We start from the raw sequence: 20,661 nt of genomic DNA on the forward strand, positions 1-20,661 counted from the left end.
TGCTGCTGCTATTACGATTTTACAAAATGTAATGGAAATTGAAATAATAGGGATAATGGTCGGAGCTCGCGGTACCATACCTCGTCACTTCGTCGCCACATGGAAGTAGCGCTGTTAACGGAGCGGTTGTTTACGGAGCGGAGGCTCCGGGCGCTTTCAATCGTTTGCCTCCGGAGAACCTCCGATTGAATTGCAAGCGCGTAGTTTGAACTTGGCACGGGAGAAATGAACGAGCATTTGTACAGGAATTTATAACTTGTCGCTATTAATGTGAAAAACTACGCCCCTCCGTTAATACTTCAGTTATTTGGCGATATTACAAATAGGCCTAGCATTCTTACGTACAGACATAATAATTGTGTAACAGAACCTCCGATTGAATGACAAGCGCGTAGTGTGAACTTGGTACGGGAGAAATGGAAGAGCATTTTCTCAGGAATTTAAAACTTGTCGCTACTATTGTGCGAAACTAGGCCCCTCAGTTAATACCATAACTATTTATCGATATTACACATAGCATTCTTACGTACAATGATAATTATGTATTTTCTTAAATATAAACATGTTATAATTTAGGCCTTGTCCGTGACTGTAAATTACTTCGTTATGAAATAATACTATTATCATTGCATGCCGGGCTGAGTGGCTCGGACGTTTGAGGCATTGGCTTTCTGACCCCAACTTCGCAGGTTCGATTCTGGCTCAGTCCGGTGATATTTGAAGATGCTCAAATTCGTCTGCCTCGTGTTGGTAGATTTAATTACACGTAAAAGAACTCCTGCGTAACCAAATTCTGGCATCACGGCGTCCCCGAAAACCTTATAAGTAGTTAGTGGGACGTAAAGCCAATATTATTATTATTATTATTATTATTATTATTATTATTATTATTATTAGCTGCTGTACCCGTGCTTCGCTACGGGATTCTCAGAAAGACTGACTTGGTGGTTTTCCTAACTGAATTCAACATAGGTCATTACAAAAACGTCAGTAGGAATGTAGCGATTGAAAGCAATGTTATCATATAAAAAACTCGATCAAATGAAAAACCGCAAACTTTCTCACTTTCAACGAACAGTACTACGGTGCCGATCTAAGAGTCCAAAGTTCCAGAACTGGAATAACCAGGTCGCAGACTGCCGTGACCACTCCTCTGTCATTATTTCGTTAAATATGCACACTACTCATTCCAATCAGTGGCTCAGAGTAGGGATTTTATAGCTCGAATACAATGATGAACCAGTGTGTTACGTACCAGATATATCAGAAAATGTATGAACCAGAGGAATGGCATGCTAAAGAAGAAAGTTATCTTACACCCCAGCTACTTCCCACCAATATACAGGCAGGCTGTTATAGTCGGTACGACCAAGCGAGTTGGCCGTGTGGTTAGCGGCGCGCAGCTGTGAGATTGCATCCGGGAGATAGTGAATTCGAACCCCACTGCCTGCAACCCTGAAGATGGTATTCGGGAGATGATGGGTTCGAGCCCCACTGTCGGCAGCCCTGACAATGGTTCTCCGTGGTTTCCCATTTTCGCACCAGGCAAATGCCGCGACTGTACCTTAATTAAAGCCACGGCCGCTTCCTTCCACTTCCTAGACCTTTCCTATCCCATCGTCGCATAAGACCTATCTGTGTCGGTGCGACGTAAAACAACTAGCAAAGAAAAAAACATTGAATGACAAGCGCGTAGTGTGAACTTCATACGGGAGGAATGAACGAGCATTTTCACAGGAATTCATGACGTCGCTGTTTTTGCGCGAAACTACACTCCTTCTTTAACTTTTTTTTAATGCTATTTGTTCGGGGCGTCGACCTATGAAGATCCTTTGCCCCTATTTGCACCATATATGAGGAAACCTGCGTGTATTATGTAAATGGCGGTAGGGTAAAGTGTTGAATGCGAGGAAAGGAACGTTAAGGATGACACAAACACACAGTCCCCAGGCCAGGGATATTAATAATTTACAATTTAAAAAACTAACCTGGCCGGGAATCGAACCCGGGGCCGCCGGGTGACAGGCGGACGCGTTGCCACCTACACCGCAAGACCAATGGTTAGCAATCGTTTGTGCCATGTTTTACACAGCAGCATTTACAGATTTGAACCACTTGAACTCCTCCCTCCGCTTGTAAATAATCATCCCTTACTTCTGCGACGTCTTTCACGTGTTTTACATATGTCCAGAAATTAAAAACGAATTCAAATTTAACTTGAAATTACTGTATTCTAGCGTTATAGCCTAGACTGCAATACCTCATTTTCAGACTTTACACACCAATTTTTATTAAATTCTTCCATATTTCCATATTTCCATAATAATGATAATAATAATGAACGAACCACTGTGTAAGTTCTGCACAGGTGGGGCCTGTACTTTTCTGAGGAACAACTCAACCTATTAAGATATATTGTTTGTTGTATCTACAGGGTTTATACCTACAGGTATATGGGGTATGTATTATATGTCGATATAATTGCATTTTCTTGATAACAAATGAGAGGATGCATTAATTATTCTGAATGACTATACGTTCTTTGTTAAGGGGTATTGTATGAAATATCGGTGATATAGATCAATTTTTGTTTATGTAAGTAACGATTTTTATAGGGTGCCTACATTCATGGACGTAAGTTTGAAATTACAGCCCACTAAGTCCTTACACTCGGAGCTACTGTTGCGAATAGAGCTGGGAACGGAGCAGTTGCTCCTATGATTGCAATCGGTAGTGCGAGTGAGCGCTCCCTCCGGTATTCTCCGGTAGTAAACTGTTGCTGGGAAACCAATCGGTGCTTCGGCACGCGAGCGGAGGGCGAGCGGAGGACGGAGCAACAGTACTGAATGTGTGCCTCGCTTGCCGTTCCATCCGTGGTGCGCAACGGATGTGCTAGCGACATAGTAAATACTGCTTTATAAGTATGACGAAGGAGAATATAGGAAATATATACATTCTCATTTATCGTTCGTGTTTCATTTGTCGATTACTTTTGTAAAAATTTGCTTTACGTCATGCCGTCTTATGACGACGATGTGATAGGAACGGCTAAGGAGAGTAATTTCTAGGCGTGAAAATGGAAAACGACGTAAAACCATCTTCAGAGCTGCCGACAGTGGGGTTCGAACCCATTTTCACCCGGAAGATAGTGGGATCGAATCCCACTGTCGGCAGCCTTGAAGATGGTTTTCCGTGGTTTCCCACTTCCCCTCCAGGAAAATGCCGGGATGGTACCTAACTGAAGGCCACGGCCGCTTCGTTCCCACTCCCAAACCTTCCCTATCCCATCGTCTCCATAAGACTTATCTGTGTCGGTGCGACATAAAACAAAACCCAAAGTCTCACGCTCCAGGACACTGTCCTTGAGGCGGTATAGGTCCGAAGGAACACCCAACCCGGGAGGGTAAATTGATGGAAGGATTATTATTATTATTATTATTATTATTATTATTATTATTATTATTATTATTGTACTCCCATAACCACTTCTGTGGTTTTCTGTGACGTTAAGGTGCCGACACTTTGTCCCACAGGAGTTCTTTCATGTGCCGGTACAGTAGTGGCGATTAGGGGGGGGCGAGAGGGGACAATCGCCCCCCTACTTTGTGGAGAAAACTTTGCATTTGTATTCCATTTTAGCTGGATGAAACAAGGTATTATAGGAATTATTAAAACAAGCAATTTGTACAAGCCCTGTTGTCTTATCAGCTAATTATTTGCTTTAATTAATAACGAAATTATTAGCGGAAATACGCAACAAAGTCGTTCATGCGGTTAACCGATTTTTTTATAGCGCCACAGCGAGTACTGTAGTGGAGACTTTGTATGTGCTGTGAGGAAGGGTACGCGTGCATTCGTTAGTCTGGCAGTCTATTTAGTGTCAGTTAGTTTTAGTTTGTAGTCAAATACTAAATGATTTTAATTATATAATCACGCCGTACGTCTATTTAATTGTAATACATGTGTAATATTGTTCCTCTCGTGAAAGTTTTATTGTATAGTATTGAATCAAAATCTCAAATAAATATTATCAACACAGGTAAGTTGGTAGGCTGAGAATCTTTACCTCTCTGTCGAAATTCCATTTAGTAGCTTTTTTTTAAGTTTTAATGTATAACGTATATACCCCCTCCCCCCGCTATATCCCACAAACTAGGGTACTTTGTTGTCTTTACATTTTCCCCCCTACTTCTAATTCCCAATCGCCGCTACTGCCGGTACACCTGACCACCTTCAGATACCGCCGAGCAAAGTCGGAATTGAAACCGCAAGCTTGAGCTCAGAAGGCCAGCGCTTTACCGTCTGAACTACTCAGCCCGGTACAGCATATAACCAGTTTCAATCAGTTCGTACTTTGCAGTAAAAACTGAAATGGCGTATGACTTTTAGTGCCGAGAGTGTCTGAGGACAAGTTCGGCTCACTAGATGCAGGTCCTTTGATTTGACGTCTTTAGGCGATCTGCGCGTTGTGATGTGGATGAAATGATGATAAAGACGACACATACACCCAGTTCCAGCGCCAGCGAAATTAGCCAATTAAGGTCAAAATTCCCGAACCTGCCGGGAATCGAACTCGGGACCCCTGTGACCAAAGGCCAGCACGTTAACCATTTAGCCATAGAGCCGGATGTACTGTTCCGTAATAAATGAGCTACGAGTATAATTAATGTAAGAACATCGTATATAATACATGTTTACATGCAATGGAATATAATTACCACTTAAACTATTTTACTACCAGTATTAATAATATTGTTAACGCATTTGCAACAGTATAATATATGCCAATATTCAATCTACAGTATTCTATCCACCTGCACCTATTGCAAACTGAACGTCAGCAGATCAAAATCTGTTATTCATAACGTAACAAATAATGCGGCGATCTTGAAACGACTACATCATTTGAATGACAAACGTAGGGGAACACATGCATCTGTGGAATTAGTACTAAAATCTAAATTGTAATTCCTCCTAAGATCACCGTTGCAACATTGCCCACATCTAAGCATTTGAATTTTCCGCCAGTGAATTCAATCGGAGGACTACCGGAGGTCTCCGGAGGAGCGCTGTAATCGTATTATCCGATTCAATCAACAGGAGGTCCGCCTCCTCTTCACAGCGCTACATGGAAGCGCTTCCAACTCCCAATGAAGCTCATCCCGGAAATCGCGACCCTCGTCCTCCGAGCCTCCATCAAGATCATGAGGCACCACCTCTACAGCTAATTTTGAATTTTCTTTTATTAATACATATGTACATAAAATTGATATGTTTTGCCTTGTTCTTAGCGGCAGCCTGTAAATACAGGAGGTCTTTCCAAAATAAATGGAAATGTTTTTTTATTTTATTTTTTATATCAAATAACATGGACATGAGTTGAAATTAGAAGTTCAATATATAAGTTTTTATGAATAATTACTATTCAGAACTCGGCGAGCAGCTCTGGGTACCGGTATGTATTAACCATCTTAATAGAACTTTAAAAAAAAAAAAAAAATGCTTTACGCCGCACTGACACAGATAGGAAAGGTCTAGGAGTGGGAAGGAAGCGGCCGTGGCCGTAATTAAGGTGCATCCCCAGCATTTGCCTGGTATGAAAATGGGAAACCATGGAAAATTATCTTCAGGGCTGCCGACACGGGTTCGAACCCAGTATCTTCCGGATTTAATCTCACAGCTGCGCGACCCTAACCGCGCGGCCAACTCGCCCGGTTCAATAGAACTTGGCATCATCGAAATTTATAGTACACTACTGTACCGTACCTACAGTGATATTTTTAAAGACGGGGTTAATTACAGCTCTGTTTAAATATTTTTGTGACTAGTATCTACAACAGCAACCTATGGGATTAGCATCATCTGGGGAAAACTCTCACTCAGCGACCGGATGACAATAGAAAAAGTCAAGGCCCAATATCTCAAGAGAATTCTAGGCATTAGGAAGTCAGCCCCTTCAAGGTTAACATATGTTCTAACCAAAGAGGACTACTTCATTGACGATATCAAATCACAGTTTTGTCTACCTACGAGAATGCACACCAAACTTTAAACGAGAAAAGAAATGCTATTTGGTCTGACTTCTATTCCACGGACGCCATAATGACGGAAGAGTGGAAGCAAGCAAATTACGAGCTACGGCATGTAATTACACGTTACGTCATTCATGGATCAAATGGTGCAAATCTAACAATAAGAAATCTTGGTTATTAAGTGATTCTCAAGCTGTGTTGAATGCGATAAATAATAAATATATTCTGAATCCAGTAGCTGTAGCTATTAGAACCACAGCTCAACAAAGTCCGCACATCTGTTTTGACTTGATTCATGGTCATTGTGGAATATCTGGAAATGAGAAAGTTGATCTTCTGGCAAAAGGAGCGGCTACATCTAATTTGGAAATTTCTTATGACAAAACATCACCTAGCTGCACTAAAAGATCATAAAGAAGCATGTAATCAATCAATGGAACAACATTTGGACTTCTTCCACAAGAGGCCAAGTCACCAAAGAAATATTTTTCCCAGAGGTTTTCAACCGCCTGCAAAGTAACGTGTTGGTGCCAATCTTTGAAATTACTCAATTTTTGACTGGTCATGGCAAATTTTCATCAACTTGGAATCAATCATCCTGATGACTACATGTGTGTTTGCAGATCCTCACAAACAGTGGACCACCTACTGTTTGAATGTGCTGCATTTGAAAGAAGAAGGCATGACTTGAACTCTCATTTGAATTATTGCAACATTGCATTATCAAAACCCCTGTATCATTTGTTTAAGAAGCCATGCCGTTACAAATATTTTATTAACATCCACTTCATTGTCTGTCGATTAGATTCATGAATTCATTTTCATTGTAAAACTGAATATGTATTTTAACTACAATCCTAGTATACTATGTAAAATAGGGTTCCAAACTGCTTTGGATATTCAATAATAATAATAATAATAATAATAATAATAATAATAATAATAAGGCTAAAATAGACCCCGCCCTCACCTATGGGATCTGCAATGTTCGGGAATACCTGACGAAGAGCAACCTGAAGGCCATGGATAAAGTAAAATCGATGTTCCTAAAGCATGCACTATATCTGCCAAGATTCTCACCTTCAAGGATTGCCTGTGAGTTAAGCTGAGAACCCATGTTGCTGGAAGACCTATGCTTACAGCTATTACTACCATCCACACCAGCTTACAAAAGCACCATTGACGAATATCAAAGGATGAATACAGAAATATGGGAAGACTTTTACAACGTGGACTGTCCATTTTTATAACCCAAACAAGTAGTTGAAGTGTTTACTATGTGGGAGATATCATGTGATGGAATGTAACAAACAATCAGAATCTCTATTGAAGTTTTGCTTTAGGAGACTAATGACTGACATTCTGCATATTATGTGTTTTTTCTTATTATTACTATTATTTTAGATTTGTAAATATTATAATGGCCATAAAGTTCAATGAATACCTACGACAGGGTTGTATTCTGGATCATACGAGAACCTGTAGGCTACTCTAAAGCTCTTGTACAAAGGGAAAGGGGATCCTTGTGATCCTGATGCTTACAGGGGTATCGCCTTGGAATGTACTTTTTTGAAACTATTAACCAAACTTATAACAGGAAGGCTAAAAGCTCTAGTAGAAAGTTTTCTTCCTGAGGAGCAATTTGGCTACAGAAAAGGTCGATCGACTATTCATGCAATTCAGTGTTTACAAAATGATATTCATGAGGCTCTCCGGTTTAAAAGAGGGAAATTGATTACAGTGTTTGTGGACTACACTAAGGCTTTTGACTCAATTAACCGAGTAAAACTGATGGATAAATTAACAAATTTATTCGGTGAGAACAACCCTTTAGTTTGTATAATGAATAACATTTTGGCAGAAAGCAGACTTCAAATTAACAATTCTGTATCCATATCTACAAAAATTGATCAGACAATTGGGGTATTAGGAGGGGATCCATTGAATCCTATATTATTCAACATTGTGACTGATATGATGCAAGCAATTAAGATGAATAGAGTACAAACCTATATCTATGCTGATGATATGGTCCTCACATCAGCTTCCAGGAAGCCTTCGACAAGTTTCTAGTATGGGCTTGAATCAACAAATTGAATATAAACAAAACGAAAACAGTAATGATGACATTCAAACGAGGTGGGAGACGCAGTGAGTATGAGACCATCATGTACGAGGGTGAAGAGCTGGAAACAGTAAACAAATTTAAATATCTAGGCATAACATTTCAAACTCATGTTACAAGTTTCACTATCCATGTTAAGGAGAGGTCATCGGCAGCGATTCTTGCTATTCATGATATTCAGCACCTGCAAAAATTATCTCTGAGAACTGCACTAGCGTTATTGCAGATCAAAGTAAAACCAATAATCACATATGGACTTCATTTAATATGGGAATATCTCCCTAAATCAAATTTGAAAAATATCAAGAAGCTTAAGGCTACTTTTCTGAAAAGGGTGCTTTGTATTTCTAAGTGGACACCATCCAGACTGGTCTGTGAATTACGTCGAGAACCAATGTTCTTGGAAGACCTGAGAATTAGCTTGTCACTACCATCTACGACGCCTTATCAGTAACTACTACAAGAGCATTATCGGAAGAAAGCAGAGTTTTGGAGTGTCTTTTACTATGATCAGCAGAGAATGGTCAGTTTCCAACTACGAGTTACGTCATCTTGTTACTAGATTTGCGGTACATGGTTTTCATCATAAAGTCTGCCACACAACCAAGTTTCATACACCTACTGTGAACTGTGTATGATATCTCTGCGATAATACTTGTGATAGATACCATTTTGATAAGTGCCTGAAGAGGAAGTCCTTGAAAGAATTATGCAACTAGTTATTTATTCTATATTTATTGTAACATCTGGCCATTGGCTGCAATAAATTCTATTATTATTAATGTTATTAATAAAATGGCATGAAATAATTCCCCCACTTTTTTGATTAGGCCTACTAGAAATCATCATCCATACATTTTTTATGTTATATAATAATTTCTATATCAGCTAAATCTAAATGTATATGAATCTGCTGACACATTTCCAATCAACATTTGAGTGAAGGATATTGCCTCAGGTTTGTGTCGAGACAAAGGAATGTACTGCAATTACTGTATTGACAAGCAATACAGGTATCTATCATTCCTGCAGGAGTAATTCCTATTCCTGGTGTATATTAAAGAACAAAACAATTATAAATAACATTTATATAACAAACATACATCTATAACTGTATTGATTTCCACTTAATTCTTGTAAATGTAATGTACTGTATTTTGTACAGTGATTTTAAAATTAATTTTCCCTGCAACTTTTTCAGAATTCTCTCTAACATCTTCGAAGTCAGTTCTGCGGCTGCATACTGCCCAGTTATATACAATAGCAGGATTTAATAGAAATAACTCGTCAATATTCCAGTGAGGGTGACTATAAAGGTCTGGAGTACATACAGTAAAAATGTTAGTGGCCTATATAGTATAATTATAGTGAAATTATAATTACATATTTTTGCTAGAAAAAGTCATAGTTAACCAGTGCTTATGATTTTAGATATAAATGAAGTATGATTTGTAAGGAATTTCTTATGATATGTACCAAGATTTTATTTCCACTCCATAAAAAAGGAATTTTCAGGTTTTGGAGGGTAGTGGCTATGTTCTTTGGCAGGGTACTTCTGGATCCAAACACAATGCCTCTGATAACCCACTACGAGGAATATTATACTTTTCTGATAGATATGACAGACATGGCTTATAAATTGCTTGCTTCCTGAGATTAATATCCTGAGTCTGTTCCACATCCCTTTCGAAGCGAATGGTAGGATCTAATACCATCGCCTTATTATATTTCTTGTTGATGGCTCTATGGTGTCCATTCTTCTTGTTGAATCATCGCCTGAGACACAGTGAACTTCTTCATGCACCTTCCATACATGCTGTCTCAGAATTTGAGAGCCACTGATGTCCTTACTCGATGGTGATGTTTGTTACACAGTAGTTCGGTGCTCCTGCAGAATCCCAGCACATGTCCAGTATTTTGGTCTCATTTCAAGTATTTTGACAGCAATAGGTTGAGCTGAAATTCCTGCCAGTGTCGGATCTAACTGCAGTCAGGTTGCACAACCTTTTTTTTGGAGGAAGATAATGGTGACTTGCAAGACATCCTTAAGTTGTTTATGGGTGATCGGCATACAAAACCACTCCCCTCCTTTTGAGGAAATTGACACCACAACTGAAAAGATCGATCTCTCAATATTTGTACTGGAACTCCATGGGACTGGCTTCTCATTACAAAAATTCTGTAAACAGTTGAACTTAGGAATGTCTTAAAATATTTCTTTTCTTCCTGTCAGTGGAAAACTTAGTGAGGATACTTAATCCATCTTCCCCATCAGTGCAGTTCCTCAAATAATACTTCATCAGTTTTAAAGTTGACCATATGAACAAGGAAAGGTGATGTATGTATTTATTTTAGAATTTAGTCCCTACTAATTTAAATCATACAATTTTTTTAAACCTAAATTTTTCCTTCATTTCAAGGCTGCCTCTCAACAAAGCTTACCAAATCCAATACAAAACTAATGGCAAGTACACAAACAACTAGTTATGTAGAATAAAATTAACAATGAATATAAACAAAAGGGTGAAGAGTGAAACAAGGAAAAAAGTAATGGTAATGAAAGGTACATGGACATTTGCAATATTATAAGGAAAGATAAGTTAGCAAGCATACTTTTTGTCTTTTTTTTTTTTTCCTACAATCTGCTTTACGACGCACCGACACCGATAGGTCCTATGGCGATGGAATAGGAAAGGCCTAGGAGTGGAAAGTAAGTGACTGTGGCCTTAATTAAGGTGCAGCCTGGTGTGAAAATAGGAAACCACAAAAGTTCATGCATTTGCATGTTTTTTCTTAGGGGTTAAAAATGTATGCTTAAAAATTGTGTCATATGTTGTCATGTGTACAAATTATGGAATTTCCATTTTTTAAATATGATTTTATGGTGCATATACTGCATATTTTTGTGATTTTGATAAATGCATCATATTTTTATATTTTATTGGCTATATGGCATATTTTAACAATTTTAAAATTTATTATTATTTTTTCATCTGGATCATATTGGGAGTGACGTTACATGCGATGGAGCAACTCGTCATGTGGAGAGGAGTAATGCTGATGTGATGATGTCATGCAATGAATACCCTGCTGCATCATTCTTCCCTGTTTTGGCTGGCCACTGGCAGTACTGCTGTAATTTGTAACGGTGATGGTTGCATGCCAAATTATATTAAGTTATGCATATAAAGTGTTTTAAAAGTGCTTTAAATGCTGGAAGTAAGACCAACTTTGAGTGGTAGATTAACTAATTTACAAAAAGAGTTTTCAGGTGACTTAATAATATCTACAGATAATAGATATCTATAGAACAAAATGGCTTTAGACTGAATAGATCAACAAAAGATTTGATATTTAAATGTGAACGATAATGGTGTTAAAAGCTTATGATACAGTTAAGAGAAAACATGTATGGGAATGCCTACTGAAAAGGAATGTACCAAAATCAATAATTAACAAGATAAGAATGTTGTATCATGAGAGTAAAAGCAGTGTACAAATAGTCTCAAGGTCTCAAGCAAGGAAGTGCACTGTTGCCATTATTGTTTATTAAATTGATGGATGAAATCTTAAAACGTGTAAAACAGAGTATCAGTAGTGATGAAGTGAATGCTTTGATATTTGCAGATGATGTGGTGATTTGTGAAAGGGGAGAAAAGGAAGTATAAAGGTGACTGGACATTTGGAATGAAAATATGAAGGAGTTTGGAATGGTAATTAGTAAAAAGAAAACTGTAGTCATGCACTGTGGAAATGAGAAAAAGAGAAGCCAAGTGAATATAGACGGAGAACGGTTAGAGAATGTAGAACAGTTTACATATCTGGGTAGTATTATTAATGGAAGTAATGAAATCAACCCTGAAATTAACAACAGACTAAGTAAAGGTACAACATTTTATCATAAAGCCAGAGAGCTTTTATGGGATGACAAAGTACCCAAGAAAACGAAATTAATATTATATAAACAATATTTCATACCAATTGTAACATACGGACTAGAAACGCTAGTAACAAATAAGAGACAAGACAGTAAGATCCAAGCAGCAGAAGTGAAATTTTTAAGAACATCGGTTAAAAAGACAAGAAGAGATAGAATTCAAAATATTAAAATCAGAGAAGAGCTAAATATAGAACCGTTAATACAGAAGATACAGAAAGCAAGACTGAGATGGTTCGGACATGTAAAAAGACTGGGTAGGAATGGGTAGCAAGAAGGGAATTGGAAAGAGAAGTTCAGGGAAAGAGACCAGTTGGAAGACTAAGAAGAAGATGGATGGATCAGATTTGGAAGGACATTAGAGAAGCTGGATTGGATGTGGCAGAAGTAATGGAGCAGGAAAAGTGGAAGGACAGAAATGAGTGGAGGAAGCTTGTTAACGACACCCAGGCGACTGGAGTGGGACATTGATGATGATGATGATGATGATGATGATGATGATGATGATGATCAATAGGGTACTCTTCTGTGGAGCATGTGAAAAATATATAGGGAATGAGAAAATATTTCAAGTAGTTCAGCACATAAACACAGCGAAACATAAGAATAATTTAACCAGAAAACTCTCAAAGAGCCTGTTCAAAACATCTAGTAGGGTTAAAGAATTTTCTTATGACTTGTGCCAAGCATGTTTTGCTGCTGATATTCCGGTGGTGGTGATTATTGTTTTAAGAGGAAGTGCAACTAGGCAACCATCCTCTACTGATATTCCCTTGTGGAACATTACAATGTTTTCTTCACAAATACACTCAGCATCATGTGCCTGAAGAAAGTACATTGCATAAGACTTATGTAAGACTTTGTTACAATAACATAATCTCAAATTTACAGAATGAATTAGTAGATCAATTCATGTGGTTGTCTGTTGAGGAAACCACTAATTCTGAAGACTGTTTTATTGGTTTTAATGTTGGTGCCTTAAATAGAAAACAAAAGATGATATCTTCTTAACGTGCGTGAATTGCTGGCCACTAACAATGAAACTGTGCCTCAGTATGTGATGGACTCCTTGAAATTATTATGGCCATCTGGTATCAAATATGACTGGCTACTTTTATTTGTTACTTAATTCATATAACTTGCTTAGTACACACTCTTCATCACATTGCTGAAACAATACGAAATTCTTTCCCATTGGTAGATCAACTTGTGGCCTCTACGAATTTTTTTTTTCTTAAATCTCCTTCGAGAGTACAGTTGTTTAGATCAACAGCACTTAATACCCCCACTTCCTCCTGTACCAGTGTTTACTCACTGGGGAACATGGCTGAATGCAGGATTGTATTATACTCAGCACATAGAATTAGTCAAATAGGCCAATTAATTCATTGGACTCGAATGATGGTATGAAACAGTTCAAAATATTCTGTCAGGCATAGAGTTGGAAGAGAATCTTGTGTTCATATCTGCCCATTTTTTCTTTCTTACCAAGAGCCATAATGTCACTGGAAGTTGTTTATTTTTTTTCTCTTTTGCTTTATGTCGCACCGACACACTGGAAGTTGTAGGATCTCCCTTAAATGAATCACTTACTTTAAAAACAGTAAGACCGTCTGTGGGTAGGGGACGCAGGCGAAGACTATACACGGTATCCCCTGCCTGTCGTAAGAGGCGACTAAAAGGAGTGACCAAGGGATGATGACTTTAGAACCATGAAATTACTTGTGATTAGTACCATTACGAGCGGAACACCATGGGTCGACGTTACTTGTGACTAGTACCACTTTGCGAGGAAAACCATGGGTCTACATTATATAGCAACAGTACCATTATGTGAGGAACACTACGGGTCTGGGCGTTACTTGCGATAGCTATAATCATGTACATTCCACAGGTCGGTTCCTTTGTGTTACCCATGAGTAGTACCACTTTATGAGAAACACCATGGGTATACGTTGTCTGTAATTGGTACCACTATGCGAGAATAAACATGGGTTTGGCTGGCGCTGGTGATTAGTACCACTATGCTATGAAAACAATGGGTCTGCATTGTCTGAGATTAATACCATTATGTGAGGAACACCATGGGTTTGTGTTGCCTGTGGACATTACCATTATGTGTGATACACCATGGGTATACATTGCCTATGATTAGTACCACTATGTGAGCAACACCATGAACATACGTGGCCTATGATTAGGAATACCGGCACCGTGATTAGTCCCACTATGTGAGGAACACCATGGGTCTGCGTTGCTTACGAGTAATACATTTACGTGCGAAACACCATAGGTTTGTGTTACCTGTGAGTGGTGCCATTATGTGCGACACACCATGAGTTTACATTACCTGTGATTAGTACCACTATAGGAGGAACACCATGGTTCTGCTTTACCAGTGATTCGTACCATTATGAGGGCCCGGTGACCTGGATTTTGGACCCCCTTTAGATAAGTATCATCCCAGTAATTAAGGCACTGTGAATTGGACCCACTGATTGTTTTTCTTCTTCATGTTCATTTTTTCATCATTATTTGTTCTAGATTCTAGTCAATGGATACATTTTGAAGTTTTAATTTTCATTTTGTTCATCTCGTACCATTAGGGGCCGATGACCTAGCTGTTAGGCCCCTTTAAAACAACAATCATCATCATCAAAAACAGTAAGCAATCTAAGTTCTGTTTCTGGTAGTATAGGTCAAAAAGTGAAAGAGAGTGAATTATGTAATTTAGAAAACCCTGGAAAACAGTCTGCTAGCCAAGATACTTGCCTCTCTGTGGAGCAGTTAACATCATTTAAATATGTCCCAATAACCTCCTCTGACATGGAGAGAAGTTTTGCATGTTCCAAAAGTGTTTTGCGAGACAACAGACAGAGTTTTTCAAGTGAAAATTTTTGTAAAGTGATGGTTGTGAACTGCAATTAATCAGTCAACATTGGCAACGGGACCACTTATGTTTCACCTTCAAGGGAATAATGTAAGTTTATTAATTTAATCCTAGCTCATCTTTTTTACTGCCAAAGGACATTAATTCTTTCACTTTAATGGTACATATTTTCAGGTTTTTAAGAGCATATGTGTATGCATAATTCCTGGATTTTAAGGGCATGAACTTCCAGGCCCTAACTATTCAGTGCATAAAATTCTGTGGTGGCTCTGCATGGCCATGATGAGACAGAAAATTCCCTAAATCCTGAAATGTTCAAAAGTCTCATAAATTGTACAGCTGAAATAGATGTAACTATAAAAGAGCACCTGGCCAAAGCTTCTGTGTTTAACGGTACATTGAAGACCATTCAGGACAAGCTTCTCAACTGTTTGACAGTCTGTGGGGAACAAATTTCTTCAGAAATTGGGGAATCCCAATTCATTGCAATAGAAGCAGATGAAACAACGGATGTTTCAAACAAATGCCAATTGATATGTATTAGAGGGTCACGTCCATGAAAGGTTTTGAGGTTTCATGAATCCAACCAACAGGACAGTAAATGGATCGAGTCAATGTCTGTTAGAGCGAATTAATCCCATATGAAGTGACATCTGACTGTTATGTTTGTTAAGGGATTGGCGATTAGCAGAATCCAGTTGAGTCACTATATTAACTTCCTCTAGCTCAGCTAATTCCATACATGAATTGATATGTTGTGAGGAACTTTTGTGATTTTTAATTTTTTCTTTCAAGTATTTGAGATCTGTTACTTTGGTTTTCGTCCAAGTCATGTCATGTCCAAAGAACGTACAGAGAAAACAGAAAAACTCACGTCATAACCACACAACCACTCGTATACTGTATACAACCCTGACTGGAATCTACGTCAATATTCGTGCCCTTTATATTGTCCACCTTGTTCTAGTTGTAAATCAGGTGTTGGTCAACCAAGTGTCTTTTCAGTTCAGGACAGTATCAACAAGGAGGAGAAAGTCCACCTATTCAATACTGTAAATAATATGTTAATATTATTTATTACATATCAGGACTAGTTTCGGCCCTTGTACTGGGTCATCTTCAGCCTTAAATTATAAATGGAAAAGAACATAACGTGTAACTTGCAAACACCAACACCTAATATAATACTATTGGCATGTCTTCAAACATTGATAAAACCGGGCGAGTTGGCCGTGCGCGTAGAGGCGCGCGGCTGTAAGCTTGCATCCGGGAGATAGTAGGTTCGAATCCCACTATCGGCAGCCCTGAAAATGGTTTTCCGTGGTTTCCCATTTTCACACCAGGCAAATGCTGGGGCTGTACCTTAATTAAGGCCACGGCCGCTTCCTTCCAACTCCTAGGCCTTTCCTATCCCATCGTCGCCATAAGACCTTTCTGTGTCGGTGCGACGTAAAGCCCATAGCAAAAAAAAAAAAAAAAAAAAAAAAAAACATTGATAAAATATGTTGTGGTTACACAGGAGTCCATCAAATTGACTCCTAATTTACTTATTTGACATTTTATGGCCTACATTGGACCATTATAGTCAATTATACACAGAAATTCTTGATTTCCTATCAGCCCAAAATTTTTTCATTCTGAGATATACTGCCTTCCTTTGTTCTGTTGAAATTATCTTCCGATTAGACCTTTTATTGATCTTGGTCTGTAGCCTGGTGTGTGTGTCTTGAAGATTGACTAATAATAATAATAATAATAATAATAATAATAATAATAATAATGGCATGTGGCCTCCGGAGAGGCCTGGTGCAGGTCTTTCGATTTTATGCCGTACAGGCGACCTGCGTCTCTATGAGGATGGGGCCCTACCCGAGATGAAATCTAATTCTGAAAACGTCACTAACACCTAGCCCCGAAGCCGTAGAAATTAAGTAATGAAAGTTAAAATGCCTGACCCGACCGGGAATCAAACCCGGGGCCCCTGGAACCAAAAGACAGCATACTAACCATTTAGCCATGGAGCTGGACGACAACAATGATGATGACGATGATCTAGGCATAAGCATTAAGAGTTTTTTCTTTTAATCACCCTTAACCTAATGGTGTCTCTCGATCTCTTTCTCAGCACTGTTTCACTAAACCTGACTTTCTCAGCATGGGCGCCCATAGGATAGTTTGTAGGGGGGGGGGGGGGGTAGACGTGGGAGTATGTAGTATTTTAAATATTTTCAAAGATGAATAGCAATTTGTAATTCACGATAGAATACCAAACACGGTATCCCCTACCACTTCTATGTAATACCGATTTTAAAATCATTTTCTTGAAAGAAAAACGCCTGACTCTATTAGATTTTTTTCTTTCCCTGAGAGCTAGGGGGAGGGGGGGGAGGGCGCCCCCACCTTGCCCCCCCGGGCACTGGCGCCCATGTTTCTCAGCACTGTTTCACTAACCCGTTGCCTTTTCATTCTCTCTCCTTGAATATTTGATATTATAATAGTCTAGGCTATTATGACAGCCTTTAGCGGAGCTGTTGAGGATTAAATCAGCCTTCAGGCTGAATTCCCAACATACATAAATGTGAGGGTAACGTACCAGTAATTAGGAGCTAAACAGGACGGACTATAAGCCCGGATAGAGGAAATACTCAATAGATTTCGGAATCCTAACACTCAAGATATTAAACTAGGAGCGACTGGGTGTGCAAACAGTCATATTAATTGTGTGTGTGTGTGTGTGTGTGTGTGTGTGTGTGTGTGTAAATTGTGGCTTATTACGTGGTGTCTCTTTGTTTTTGTTGATCTATCTGTTTGCTGACCCAGTAAAGTACAATACATAACATAATGATGGTGATTTACAGAATTAGCTTACAAAAGATGCGATGAATAAAAATTACGAAATGTTCGTAACAGCAGTCATCAGTGTAATGACCACTTTTGTAGTTTGACCTTGGATTTTGGTAATAACAATGGGACAGAATAAGGTTTAACATGAAAGATACAAGCAAAATTATGGTAAGGCACTTTATTGTCACTTTCAACACAATTCAAAATGCCATTCATTCTTAAAGTCACTCTGTGGGTGGAACACCCAAATTGCATGTAATTGATATCACACAACTGCATCATCAACATTGTAACATAACAGTTTACTTTTAGTTTTACATTCAAGAGATGCAATATTTGGTGCCAGTCTCAGTATTATGATAAAAGATGCACATTTACAATATTAGATGTGGGAGTGTATAAGTGTTTGTGTGTGGAAGTGCTTGTGTGTGGATATGATTCATTAAGTTATTACTGATATGAATGATAGGTAAGAAATTTTCAGGCTTAACTTTTAGGTTAGATATCATATAATCTGTTTTCATATCAAAGTGCAGAAAATCTTGAAACTCTCATTTCTTTGCATTATAATAAACAAAACAGAAATCTCAAGATCATGTTTTACACATCTCCATTTAAGAATCTGTCAATTAATTTGGCTTACATACATCGAAGAATTAAAATATATGGGAAACAGCATGTATGAATACCTCCTAAAATAAAAATTGCATTTTTCATTGAACTTAAAATTGAAATGCTCTCATTTATATTTATTATTATTATTATTATTTTACAGTGTAGCCATTGTTTGTGGTTTAACATTTTTCTGAAGACATCCTAACAAACAGTTTATTGAGATTCAAATATGATTACATCTTTAAAAAAAAATATATTTCACTAATGGCTAATATACTCTGTATGCTAAAAGAATAACCCATATATGATTTGTTTCTGAAGGTATTGTGCTGGTAATTTTGAGAAAAGTACTTCGTAAATGGTCAAGGTTCATCAGTATCAGTACTATGTATCATTGAAAAAAAAAAGAGAGAGAGAGTAGGATAGTTTTAAGTGTAATGCAAGAGAATTTAGTTTAACATGTAAAAACACTACCATATCTCACAACAACAACAATAATAATAATGGAGGAATTAATGCAAGAAAAATTTCAGCAAGAAGATGAAGAGAGGAGTTTGGAAAAATAACAAATCAATTACATCAGCTAAATAAGTTCAATTGTACTCTTCTGTCGGGCGTCATGATGTATGTAAAAAGAAAACAATAATAATAACTTATTTTTTCCTCTCTTCAGTCATTATTCTCTATTTGTTTCTTGTTTTTTAATTTGCATTATTATCTAAACATTCTATTGTCTACTGTCCTATAAAATAAAATAATAATGTTATAGTTTTTACGTCCTACCAACTACTTTTACGGTTTTCGGAATTGTCCTATACATTTATATATATCGTGTAACTTTCTTTTCTTTCTTCTTCATTGCTACACTGTGCTTCCTGGTTGACATTTCAAAGCCTACCATTCTAAAGCCTCTTTTAATTTATTTTATTCTTACTCTCTGGATTCCGTGATGTTTCTTCCCCATTTTTCTATAGATAAAGACTGTTCCAAAAATATGGTCCGATATGACAATTGCTTGACAAATTTCATTATCTTCTTGTGAATGTAGGCTATACCTATGTCCATGTATCTTCTACTATTCTTCACTTGCAACTTTCTTAGCTGAGTATGGTATTTTGTGTATTAGAGAGTTGTACATAATAATTTTTATTTGAGTCGTGCAGTCAAGAAAGGAACTATCCAAGCCCTATCGTTTGGTAAAGGAAAGAAGTAGGTTGATATTCTCCTTTCAGGACAAACCCTGAATGAACATGCATATTCTAAAGAAACACATTAAGTTAGTTACTTAGTTCCTTTCTTCTCCACTGGTTCCGTATTGGCTGAAACATCAGCAAAGGGTACTCCTCGTGCTGGAAAGATTTAATTTGCTCCTTCTTCATTTACAGAATAGAGATGCAGTGCAGATAAACCAGGATTTCTCGTAGCACTTCCTTTTACAAACAGTACTGAGTAACCAATGTTTCATCTTGTGTAAGGTAATTTTCACACATTTTCCTTGCAACCAATGGCAGCATATTCAGAGGGAAAAGTTCCAATAAAATTGGAGAAGATTTAGGTCTTAGGAAAACTGTTGCAATATGTTGCAAATGTAGATACTGTAACATTTTATTCTGTCATTATTTCACAACCAGTCAATACTCATTAAGTTAATGGCCTATATGAGGAAGCTATTGACAATCTTCTACAAATAGTAGTCATACCATTGTGCAGTTTAAATGTGAATTTGTCAACTACAGTATTACAAACATCCATGCTTTTAGTTTAGTAGTTTCAGATGTAATACTGCAGTTAGTTGGTGCTTCAGGGTAATTTCATATTCTTTTTTGATTTTTACCTATGGGATAAACTGTAAACAGTTGCAATGTATTGTATTATGCTATGTTTAACAAATAGCAAGAGTTGGTATAGTTAGTATAATAGATTTCATCCCATCCATCAAGTGTTGTAGCTTTATTGGAGAAGGGAACCAAGTCCAAAAAGTTTTAACCATCATAATATTTCAAAATTATTCTGTAACATGTTCCTGTCACCACTGTTTCAAGTCTATCACAGACATAAATATAACACAAAAAAAATTAGTTATTCATCGAAGACCGTTGAAGTAGAGGAGTTTTATTTGGCTCTCCTCAAAAGTAGCAAATTTTTTACTTAATTTGTATCTCAACTGCACGATTCAATTATAAATGAAATGAAAAGACCATATGGTGTGATCTGCATA

General features: G+C 37.7%; 1 protein-coding gene across 1 annotated transcript in view; it reads left to right on the top strand.

The window, feature by feature from the left end:
• Nucleotides 1-20,661, top strand: part of LOC136883527 (uncharacterized) — a 483,493-nt gene that overhangs the window by 223,950 nt on the left and 238,882 nt on the right. The gene's annotated exons all lie outside the window — the stretch shown is intronic.

Source organism: Anabrus simplex, chromosome 11 (assembly GCF_040414725.1).
Source record: "Anabrus simplex isolate iqAnaSimp1 chromosome 11, ASM4041472v1, whole genome shotgun sequence".
NCBI classification, from domain to species: domain Eukaryota; kingdom Metazoa; phylum Arthropoda; class Insecta; order Orthoptera; family Tettigoniidae; genus Anabrus; species Anabrus simplex.